At 30.9% G+C, this 13,116-nt stretch overlaps 1 protein-coding gene across 1 annotated transcript in view; it reads right to left on the reverse strand.

Annotated features, from left to right (window-relative positions):
• LOC121130296 (uncharacterized) overlaps nt 1–2,491 on the reverse strand; it is a 151,847-nt gene extending 149,356 nt beyond the window's left edge. Inside the window, exon 1 of the mRNA XM_040726059.2 lies at nt 2,114–2,491. The gene's annotated coding sequence lies outside the window, so the exon portion shown is untranslated. The remainder of the gene's footprint in view (nt 1–2,113) is intronic.
• Nucleotides 2,492–13,116: the final 10,625 nt, after the last annotated feature.

Genomic DNA, 13,116 nt, shown 5'->3' on the forward strand with positions numbered 1-13,116 from the left:
GAGTGAGTAGCACATGTGAATATGCTCATGAAAACGTAGTGTAACAACAAGGGGTCCTAGTGGAGTTATTTTTCTATATTATTCAAGTAAAATTTGTATGATTGTCAACCCCTAATAACTTCGAGTATTACCACTAGTATAAAACATAATCAATAATGCCTTAATCAACTGCTATTGAGTAAATGTAAGGTAAGTCTTAAGGATTTAAAATCCAATAATTCACAATTACTTCACAAGAAATCATTATATGTAATTAATAATCCACGTATGTTGAATATTGGCTATGTAGTTAATTTGTAATACAAATATTGTATTTTTAGAAGGGGTTCAAAGTAAACGAATACTTCCTTTTCAATTAATAGCCTAAAAACAGATTCGACCTCTCAATATATACAACACCAGTATGAACATAAAGAAACTATCGATATTTAACATTAACAAATGAATTATATTATATCAAATCATCTGTATTTTTAAATGATTATCAAACGGACATTTAAATAAATCTATCTAATTAATTGATTGCCGGATCCAATAGGAAAAAGTTTTTTGAAAAGGATCTTTTTATTTATGTACAGGGTAGATTTGAGTTAAGGTTTCATCACAAAATTAAAAAGTGACCTCCATGGAGTATCAGAGGCAGAGAAATGGGATATCTTTTGTAAATTTTGGATTAGCGACGAAGTGACTTTAACTAAAATTAAGATAAAAAATAATATATTCCTTATTTTATAAAAAGGGCTCATTTGAAAAAATACTTTCTTTTTTTTCATATAAAAAAACTACCAGTTCTGCTCACTGAGTATTGGGTTTGTACTATAATGTTTAGGAATACTTTTTAAAGGTTTAATACTGTCCACCAATTGACCAATATTACATTCAAGGTGCTTGATCCTTAATCTAAAAGGAGGCCCCTTAACAATAGTGTTGTGTCCGTCCTTACAAGGGGAAAGGGGTCAACAAGATTATATTTTTGGGGGAGGGGGGGCTTGTTTTGTGAAATTTTCTGAAAAAAATTCAAAAATCAAAATTTTTTAAAAAAAATTTGGGGATCCTTACCTTTCAAAAAATATTTCAAAAATTAAATTTTTTGTAAATATAATATTTAAATAAATTTCAAATACAGATTGCTTTCGAAAAAAATTTCAAATATTAAATTTTTTGGAAGACCCCATTTTTGCGTAAAATTTTTTCATTCTGAGGGAAAAAGTTTCCTGTAAAAAATGAAATTTTATTAATTAAGTGGGGATACAGCCCCTCCAGCCCCCCTCTATGTACGGCCCTGCCTTATGTTCGTAGTATTATGAAAATGTCAATATTTTTTGCAAGATATGTGCAATACCCTTAATTAGTATTGTGTCGGTCTTTATTTAGGAATGAATACAGTTCAGTATCCGTCCGTTCCGGTCTAGTTCAGTCCTGCATATTAGTTTTAAAACTTAATAAATGCAGTTCTTGATGACGCCACTCAGGTTTATTTCGGCGTTTTTACTCAATTCTAGTTCTGATAGCGATAAGGACGTACGGTTTTAAGAACACGTCTCAAGGACTATTAGGACCGGTCCTAAGACTAGGCTTGATCGAATAAATAGGCACTGAGACAATGCTACTCACTATACTGTATAAGACCGGTTCTAACACTGGACTAGACCAAATAAATCAGGAAGAACACAACAGAACTCATTGCTGACTTGCAGCTAGCATTAATCTTCCAAAAATATTTCGCTGATCCAGGTAACCGCACTGGTCATATTTGGAGTTAATTTGCAGTGTGGCAGAAAAACGTCTCGTCGATCCAAGGCATCACATCTGACTTGAGTAAATAAATGTCTACATACAAAACTCTTAATCTAGTTACTTTAAAGTTAGTGATACTTCAATCATGGACCACTCGGTACAAGAAAAGGTTGAATCATAAAAATTCCGAATATGTACATTAATCCAGGTACGAATCAATCGTCTTATGAATCAACTCATTTGATCATTTATATAAAGGAATAGATAATCCATTAATTAAGAACGAATCTTTTTAAAAAATAGTGAGTTTGAAGTCCGATATTCATTAGGGACATGTCCGATTCACGATCCTATTAGAATATAAAAAGCCTCTTACCTTTGATCTACGTATGATATTCGAATATGTATTAGACAAACAGTTGAATTTCTTTGAAATTGTAATGGAAAATCCGAAAAGTCTTTAAAACAGTAATAATCAACCAAAGAAAAATAGATATTTTTTTCTGCTAAAAATAAATGAGGCACGAGGAAGACACTCCCCCTACCTTTTTAGGAAGGGATCTTTCAAACAACTAACGTGTAAAGAAAGGGAAAAGAAAGAAACATATGAAACTACGAGCACGCTTTTTTTTACGCTCACTCGTTGATATATATAAATATAATAAATAAATGTGACGTCTTTCTTTATATGTAGGTGATCAAATAATAAAAAGAATTATACACTACTACTACACAGACGTAGTAGTTGTGGACTGGGAGAAGACAAAAACAATAACTAAATACAAAATAATGTTTCTTCTTTCCGTTTTTTTAATTTACTTATTTCAAATTTCTTCCACAGAATATACTAAGAATATTATTTATGTTATATAATCAAGTGGTTATAGTTTATACAGAAAGAGAAAACGATCGACATAGGGGAGAACGGAAACGATTGCGACAGTCCCTTTTTCTAGAACAATAAAACAGCTACGGCCATATGAAGATTATTGTGGATGAAATTATTTAATTGTGAATTTTATATGAGATATTGTTTAAAATCTGTCTTTGAGGGGTATTTTTGTAATAATGCAGACATTTATTAATTGTTTTTTCTGCAAACGATAAAAATTGAACTCTTTTTTATTTTAGGGCGTCCGCAGGATTATATATATTTGTTTTTGTTTTTTTCAAAGGGAAGAGGGCTTGGTTTTGGGATTTTTTGTCAAAAAAATTCCAAAAACTTTCAAAAATTTATAGGTATATACTAAATATTAAACTTAAAAAAAACAAAATAACTAAAAAATTATAAGTAAAATATTATTTATTTGGAAAAAAAAAATCTATTATCCACAGTTATTTAGAAAATATAAAATTTTTTGGGAAAAAATTGAAAATATACATTTCAAATATAAAGTTTTTAATATTTTTAGAAAAAAAATCAAAAGTTCACAAATATTGAGAAATTATTTATCTTTTGGAGATGCTTTTGTATTATACTATCAGCTGATGTAATTGTTTCAAACTTCAAAACTCACTGAGTGAGGTATAATTTGATAAGTTGTAAGGTTCAGAACGGATGCATCAATCCCCTCCCCCTAAAAAAAAAAATAGAGCAATTTTTACTTGTTACCAGAATTTTTTTTATGGTTGGGATGAAAAGTTTTTTTGCAAAGATAGGGATCAAATTTTTTTTTCAATAAATTTAATATTTAAAATTTAAGTTTTGATTAATTTCATAAAAGACTGTGGATTTTTGAAATTAAAAAAAAAATATTTGAAATTTTATTTTATAAATTTAATTTTTGGAAAAACTGTAGATTTTTGATTTTTTTTAATACAAAGATTAAATTTCTTGTGAATACAAATGCTATTTTGAAATTATTTTCACAAAAACTCATATTTGAAATTTTTTTTCAAAAAATATAATATTATAAATTAAATTTTTTGTGAACAACTATAGATTTTTTTATATTTAAAAAAATAATTAAATATTTGAAATTGCATTTTAGTCATTTTTGCCAAAAAAATTTAACTTTTTTGGAAAGGTGTAAATTTTTGATTTTTTTTTCTATAAAAAAGTAAATATCTTCTGAATACCTATGCTTTTTTTAAATTTATTTAAAAAAATCTAATATTCGAAATTTCTTTTAAAAAAATGTAATATTTGAAATTTCTTTTCAAAAATTTAATATATATTAAGTTAGACATTGTGTGAACAACTGTAGAGTTTTGATATTTTTTTAAAAATTATTAAATATTTGAAATTTGATTTTTGTAATTTTTTTCGAAATAAATTTAACTTCTTTGAAAGCTGCAAATTTTTGAATTTTTTATCTAGAAAAAAATTAATTTCTACTGAATACCCATGCTTTTTTGAAATTTTTTTCAAAAATTTTAATAGTTAAACTTTAATTTTTTCCAAAAAGTGTAATTTTCCAAATTTTTTGGAAACAAAATTCAATTTTTTTGAACGCTAGAGAATCTTTCAATTTGTATCCAAAAATTTCAATTTTTTGTTTAAAGTTATGCTTCTTTGAAATTAGTTTCCCAAAAAATTTAATCTACCCAATATATATATATATAACCATGCGAACGCCCCTGAAATGGGATAGTTGCAACTAGGGCAAAAAACTTCATTGCATTGTTCATTCACCCTACTTATTTATTACAAGTACAACTACATAGGCCCAGATTTATCAAGTGTCGACAAACATCCAAATTGCTTTCATAATATAGAAGATAATTGGTACAAGAAATCCTCAATGGTAGTCTTTATTTATTTATTTTTTCATGAGCAACCTCACACGTAGCTACTCAACATTTGCATGTTCTCTTCTCAAGAATGATAGAAGAGTAAGAATAGCTTAAGAGTTAAATAATATGAAACAATGTATCTTCAAAAAAAAGAAAATGAAAAGTAACGGCCTCAACTTGACAGTTTGGACAGCACGCTCGGGGGTTATTCTCTTCAACTTGATGTGTGTACGTTCGCGCCCCGGCTATTCCTAGAGAAAGAAATATATTTAATGTATATGGATTTATCCAAAAGATTCCTAGGTTAAATGGAGTAATTATAATACTATAATGTTTACTTATACTTAATCAGTGCAACTCCAGCTAACCAATTAAAGGAACATTAAAAAAATGCTTTGGAGGCAAGTTAGCTTAGTTGTCATGACGTTTCATTACATGAGCTGCGAGTATCTATCAGATAAAAAGAATTAAACACAGACACCACTCCGTAACTAGCAAAGATATATGTATATGGGGAGGAATTTCACGGATGTCGATCGTCAATTCTACTTCTACTGAGTCTATTATCGACACCTCATTATAAGCGTTTATTTACATCTCTAAATATTGCATAATCTTTTTTTTTTTTAATATGACGCGCACACTCTATTTTATTCTTATTTTCCAGATCAAGTATCTACACACTACTATTACAGGGACATCTGCAAGGGGTTAAACTGGAGGGTCTGTAGCCTACCCCAAAATAAAGGAATTTTTGCTTTTTACTAAAAAAATTTTTCGTGCTGCGGGCAAATTATGCACTCAAGCAAAAAATTTGATATTTAAAATATATTTTTTGAAATTTTTCCTAAAAAAATTAATATTTTTGGAGAATACCTCTGAATTTATGATTTTTATTACAAAATTTTTTATTTTTTCTGAATAACTTTGTATTTTTTTGTAATTTTCATCCAAAAATTTTATATTTTTAATTTTTATACAAATAAATTTATTTTTTCATAAAAAATAATTTTTTTGTGCATAGCAATAGATTTCAGGATTTTTAAAAAAATAGATAATTCTGCGTACCCCTAGTATTATACACACAAAAGGGACTTTACGAAATCCAAGCATCCATCCATTTATCTAGACAAACTTTGCTTTACTAATATAGATTCTGGCAGGAGTAACCTGCGTTCCTCACAATTATTAGATGACGACGAGCAGAAAAAAATACAGACACAGTTTGCGTTAATAATAAGGATATATGCTCCCCTTTTCTTTTTTAATGTGACGCGCTCAGCTTTTGCTAATAACATTCTCATTGTTATATAGTTATTCTTTAGATAAAGTAGTAAGGCATTTCCAAGATAATAAGTGTAAACTTAAAAATCTTTAGCAGACTCGTAATCACACTTTTCTTTATTAATACCAAGTGTGGGTAAAAAATCTTTACACATTCAATCTAGACCATTATCAAGATGTATTTCAGCAAGCAGTTAATGTCAATTAAATAAAAATAACCTATATGATGTTTTGGCTACCCTAATCATCGATGTAGCTCTCCTTGGCAGCAATGATGGCTTCCAGGTGGCCACATAAGTCCTTGCACCCATTGCAGATGTAGTTTTCAGAGTTACCATCCCAGTACTGGTTGACGGTGTCCTTGAGATTGTTAATATTTGTGTGAAGGACGGTGTAGGCCTTGGACTCAACATGCACACAAAGGGTGAAGTCCAATGGGATGGCCTCTAGTGAGTAGGGCAAGTTATCTGTAACCCCTTCAGGGCCTTTTTGGACGTGTGTGCTGGCGTACCATCCTACTGGAACACCACGGTCATGTCTGAGAAGTTTAACTTAGAACCCATGGTAACAATTTCTCCTGGTTTCTTGCCAGCATCCAAAAGTGCACAGGCGTTCAGATGCATTTTCTAGGCTTTTAAGGCACTTAAGAATTTTTTTTTCTTGTTTTTTTTATAGTATTTGGCCGGAACAATTTTAATGCCTTCATAAAAACCTTGATTTATGTAGCAAAAAGAAGTGTAAAGATTTTTTCACCACACCCAGTATAGGTAATTAACTTTTACATCAAGCTTGTTTTTTAGAGAAAGTAGATGCCTGAAGAATTGTTGAAAGTAAATTATCCTATATGTATAATACTAAGGAGTATACCGATGCCTCGGATTGGGCAAGAATTTCCCTTTTTTGAAGTATCGGAATCGGTTATTTTAATGGTCTCCATAAACCCGATTCTACCAATATCTGTACTTACTAATTTAGAATCATTATTCAGGGAAAAATTTATTTAATTAAATTAATTCAAACGGTCAACCAATCAAAAGCAGTGAGGATCATAGTTTAGACTAAAGGACTCAAGGAAAAGAGCGGAAAGACAAAGCATATACGGAAAAAAATCAGGTTTAAATCTACAGCTGCACCTACTGTTATATAGTTGTTATTCTCTCTTGATTTATGATTAAAAATAGTTATGTTTAATAAAACAGCCGTTAATCCTTTTTTTTAATTATTTCATTCAAGAATTAAATTAAAAATGTAATTTTTTTTAAAATAAATATAAATTTACAAAAGAACCAAATTTATTTTTTAAATATGAAAAACTTAAATAAATTTTCACTATCAACTTAAATTATATTATAAGAAAATAATACATTTAAATGATTAATGATAATTAAATGTGGCCAATAATCAAGAAATGTGTTGCCTAATTTCATACTAACTTTTACTTCAGTTAAATGGTAGCTTTATTTGTTTTTTTTATCTGAGAATATTCAAATTTAGTAAGGATTGCATTATGTACCAAACAAAACCGTCCTTCCGGAGACTTCCACAGAAACATTGATTCTTCAGCAAACATAAAGTGAATAATTTATGTATGAATAGTTAGAATAATAAGCCCAAAAAATAGTCGATTATATTACTTAGCAAACTTTTGTGTATTTGGTGGGAGTTCAATTCGCATGTTTGACCGTATTAATCCAAAACTTCCTTGGATTGATGTCTTTTTGAAAATTAAATATTTCTTGGGCGATAAGCCATTTGAAATTTTTTATTCAAAGGTAATTCGTTATTACAATAAACTACACTACAAGTTACAATTATGAAAAACATGATGCAATTAATAAGTATTGCCTAATTATTATAGAAAAATAGACCTATTGGCAACTGACAATTTTAAGCCAATCAGCAAAGAGAAGGAAAAAACATACCCTTCTCCTACTAATTTTTTCCCTATTTCCATTGAGTCCTTAAGTTTAGACTAACCTATGTTTAAATTTAGGGGCTCCTACCTGTAGGGGACCCGTATAAAACTCGTTTTTTCTTTAATTTTTAATTTAAAATATAATAGATGCAATTTTAATATACATGCATAGAAAAATTCAAGTCCATCCAATAAAAATAAAAGTATATTCACTAGTGCGAACAATATATATGACTAGCCAGTAATAAATGGACTTCTAAAGAAAGAGAGGAACTCATTTTTTTAAATAATTTTTATTTCAAATTATTTAAGTATAATTGATAAATTTATGTCGTTTCTTGTGAATCACTAATTAATAAAAAGTTAAGCATTAAAAGAAATAAATCAATTTTTTATTTGTTTATATAATTCATTTATACATAATATTAATAAAGAATCGGAATTGTTCAATAAGATGGTATCGGAACCGACTGAAATTTTGGTATCGGTACATTTCAAATAATACTAAATCAGCTATATATTATATAAACCCTAATTATATCTTAATCTACAATAATAATATATTGAAATTTAAAAATAATTCAATATCATAAAAAGTCTGATGAGTTATTCATAAAAAATATTATTTTGTCAAATTTTCATAATTTTCAACTTAAACTAGATATTTTGTAGCCGTTTCAATAATGCCGATGCTACTAATACCTGTACTTAGTTATTTGTAACCCTCCCTGTCCACGGAAGCAGTCGCAACATTCGCTTATTTGCCTCTCCAACTTCTCCTACCAGTAGTAATCACACGGATTGAGGTCGGGGGAGTTGGAGGGCTAGGTGTTGCGATCCCAGAAAGTGATGTTGGGAGTTGAAAAGGTTAGTGGTCCTCATGGCCATGTGTGCGGCCGCTGAGTCTTGTTGGAATATGAACTCCCTCCCAGCGGCCGTATCCTTCATCCAGGGGATGACGAACTCCTCCATGACTTCGTATTACCTTTTCGCGTTTACCCTTTCCTTGGGATTGAAGAAGAAAGGAGGCATCACCTCACCCGTGCTGCAGATGACACCCAGGGTCATCACGGAGGCCGGAAACTTTGTGGTGAAGACCGCAGGGACCTCTTCTCTCTCGTTGGCAAGCCACCTGTCATTTTGGACGTTGTAGCTTCTGTCGACAGTCCAGTTTTTCTCGTCGGAGAAGAAGATGATTCTTCCTCCATGGCTCTTCAGGTCATTGAGAAGACGCTTACCGTTGGTGAGCCTGGTGGCCTTCATGGATGCCGTGAGGATGTTATGTTTGGCCATTCAGTATGACCTGTGCCAGAGATCCTCATTCATAGCCTTGGAGACCAGCTGCTTGCTCACTCCACGTTTCTTGGCCAACTATGACAAGGAAGTCCCTGGCGAAGCCTTGATGGACTTCCAGAGGCCTTCAAGGAAGCAGAGAGTGCAGATTCGGTCACTTCTCATGTTGTGGGCCTGGCGGCAGACCTTCCCCTCAACCTCCAAGGCATTGAAGATCCGGTATACCGTGGTCTTGGGGTAGTTAAGAAGCTTGTAGATACCAGAGGGCTTGTGTCCCGCGCGAGCCAATTCAAGGATGGCGTCTCTCCTTGCTTGTTCCATGATGACCATTGTTTGTTGTCAAAACAATTCTGGTGGAAGTTATAGTGTATTCTTCACGCAACTTTTTATATTAGTATGATTTAACCCCAAATATCCACATTATGGATCTGGATGAAGTTTAAAGTAGTTCCAATTTATCGTGGCCACCCTGTAAATACATTCAAACTTTAGCAAACATTCCCCATTAAGGGCGATGAGTATATATTTCTACGTCGCTATTTAGACGAGTTATTAATTTGAATATCTCTGTGTGAATATTTAATTTAATTCAATTTTTGTTTTTGTTTAGGACACTCATGATGATCAAGAGAATACCTTTTTTTCTATTTTTTAGTTATGAAGTACTTTCATTATAAATATATGAAGTTATATTCATAGGAAAAAGTTCAAAAGTGTGCTCCTCAAATTTTGATCGTAGTGTAATGTCATACGATACATTAGAAGAATAACGAGGGGATATAATTACAAACTTTGAGACTCGTAAATCTGTTTTTTATTTAAAGAATATCATTTTGATGTGAGGTAAGGTTAATATAAATACAAGGTTGTACCATGCACGATTGATGTTTGTCTTCCTCCACGCTTTTTAATACTGACGTCATAAAAAAGGATTGGTTCCTTGGCTTGTCCAACAGTCAGTCGGATACATCAATTTTAAAATTCAAGCGATAGTGACGTCATAGACTATGATTGGAGGCGTGCTTTGTTATAATCTGCCTGTCTCGCCCTTGTATTTCCATTAAATTTGGATGTGCGTGAGGTTTTATCAAATTTCTTTTGTTTTGGACAACAATTTAAAGAGACGCTTCCGTAATTTTTTTTCAGGGATACCTTTTTGCCTGTAAAATTTAATTGTTAAGTAATAGTCAGATAATATTCGTACAAATTTGGAGACTTATCCATACCTTTTTTATTAAATAAATTATCTTTAGTAAGAAGATGCTACTCAAATTCAGAAAAATATATATATAAAATCTTCAGCCTTAATGTGATACAATTGAATATGTAAGTATGTTTGTTGAAATTTGCCTAATCTAAGTGTGACTACTTTAAAGTAATTGAGCCAATAACAAAACAGAAAAACTTAGCAGTTTCGTATCAAAAGCGTACCTCCGTATCGATACGGAACTAAAATATGATACAAATATATACACAGATACTAAACCATCTGAAAAAATGGTACGGATACCCGTCACCGACTTAAGTGAAATGAAGTCTGTATCAAATTTACAAATATTGAATTCGAGTTGTACAACTTTATATTTGTACAAGTTGAATCTCTCGAAACCTCTAATAATAAAAGTAATGTTGGATCATAAGCTTTTTACTTAAATATATTACTAGTATTTAGTATAGCTTGTGGAGTTACTCTACGAGTTGACTCCTAACACATCACTCATAAAAGGAGGGGTAACTATAAATACGTCACTTAAGACAGATTGTTTCTAGTATACTCATTTCAGAGTTGTAACAGAAGAGTTACGAAAACACAACGGGACGCCGCCTGAGGTCTGCTAATTTGTCTGCTGTTGTTAATTTTGGCCAAAAACATTTACATACTAGAATCGGCACTCGGTACATCGTAGACCTTCCACTTAAAATCAAATTTAGTTGTGTATCTCAATTTGGTCCAAAGTTATGGCCGTTTTGTATTACCTCGACTGTTTCCTCTCAAAAATTTAATGGCCTACTACTGTGACCATAAAATGGGTGAATTAAACAGTTTTGAGCATTTTTTTTTTTACAATAAAATGAACATAGTTAGTAGGATTATCCGATTTAGATGGCTTCAAACGGGTTTCGGGCTAATTTTCAGTTCCTGGCAATCGAATAAAATATCCCATTTCAGCGATTTCTATTATTTTATTGACATCTTGGACGTCTATATTGCCAGAACAGAATTGTTGGAACTACTGCTGTGATATTACATTCGATACTGTATTAAGTCCATAAAAAGTACACATATTTTTTGGCCGCCTGTTCCGCCTTTTCATCTTGGTCGTAGTGATACTGAAGAATGTATCTTATTTTTTATTTCCATTGAACACTGTAACATACACATGACTTAACTAAACTATACGTGACCTTTTTTTTTAAATTGTACGATTCACCTTTAATAATACTTTTTTTTTTATTCTATGAATTAATTGTGAGATATTTCTCACTAAAGACATCTACCGAAAAATGCTCAAAACTTTTTACTAAATCTAATACACTCATCGTACCAAGTTTGATCGTTTGGTGTAATCCTGGGGACTAACTAAAAAACTAACAAATAGAGACAAAAAAAACAATACAACCTCTGTTCAACATCGTTGGCGGATGTAATTATGAATTTATTTCAATAGAAACTGACTTATTCAAAATTATCCAAAAGTTTCTGGAATATGAATTGAATTAATTCCCATTAACATGCAGTTTGAATAAAAAAAATTATATGAGAGTGGAAATTTACGCGATACGGAACCACTATATCAAAAAAATTACCAACACTGAAGCACAAAAACTCTTGGTATAGGTATACGAATACAAAATAGGTAATTCCAAGCCAAAACGAACACTCTAAAACAGAACCATCTTCTATTTTTTTGAAATTTGCCACATACTTCAATATAGTTAAATACTAACAAAAATCCGAAATTTCAGCCTTTTGTGTCCTTTGGTTCAGGATTTACAGGCATCTAAAGCTTGAGCCTCGATGGCACCTACTCCATATTTGAAACTGCTGTATTTTGAAGATATTGATTTACTTTAAAACCCTTTAATGGATAATGCATTCGACTCCACTTAAATAACGCAAATAAAAATGTGTGCGTTGATAGGGTAAATGTCTCAACATATATGATAAATATTATACTCAAGTTTTTGAAATATATATGATTGGTTTTTAGCATGTAGTAATTAAGTGAAATCGAATGCATATATTACTTATTAACATGTAAAAATTTAAGTAAAATTGTAAATGGCCAATTTTGACTTTTTTTGTAGATCAAAATATTGACCTCGTGACCCTATGTGTAAACACACCATTTTTTTGTCTTTTACAATAAAACACAACAAAAGAATAAACCAATAATCTATTAAATGGTTTTTAAAGTAGATCGATATTTTTTTTAAATATTTAAAATACAGTGCTTTAAAAATAGGGTTAGTGGCGTCGGGGACAAAACTTTAGTAGCCTCTAAATCCTGAATTAGACGACAAAAAGGTTAATTTTTAAGTTTTTAACTAATATTAAAATATGTACCAAATTTGTTTTTTTTTTAAAAAAGGATTTCACTTTTAATGACCCGAATAAAAAAATATGTTAGGCTGTACAGCTCTGTTAAACAGTAAAGGAACCCGGTCTCCCCTACTATTTAATATTAATGTGAAATTGATTTTCCTCTTTTCATTATTGTATACAGTATACATACGTTTGTATGTAAAATATAACATTACATTAGAGCAGTATGCCGGCGTCGATGATTCTGTCTGTTAAATGTCAATGCTCTGAGTCATCCGGGTTGGATGATGATTCGTCTATTTACTCTGTGTTTTTTCAACCTTTTTGGGAATTTCACTTTGTTCAAATAGGAAACGTATGCAATATTGTTCATAATTCACTTGTTTATTATGTAGTCATGTGTTCATCAATACCTCATATAATAAATTAGATATTTATGAATATAAAATATTAAAGCATACACAATTAGTTACTAAACAAACCCGTGTTCTCGTATTGCTTACGTAAAAGTCGAGAAAATGGTATTTGAAAGTCATCTACGAATTTCCATTGACACATTCCAAGACGCTGGGGGTCTCCAGGACCACCGTTCATGTCGTAATCA

The sequence above is a fragment of the Lepeophtheirus salmonis genome, chromosome Z, assembly GCF_016086655.4.
Source record: "Lepeophtheirus salmonis chromosome Z, UVic_Lsal_1.4, whole genome shotgun sequence".
NCBI classification, from domain to species: domain Eukaryota; kingdom Metazoa; phylum Arthropoda; class Copepoda; order Siphonostomatoida; family Caligidae; genus Lepeophtheirus; species Lepeophtheirus salmonis.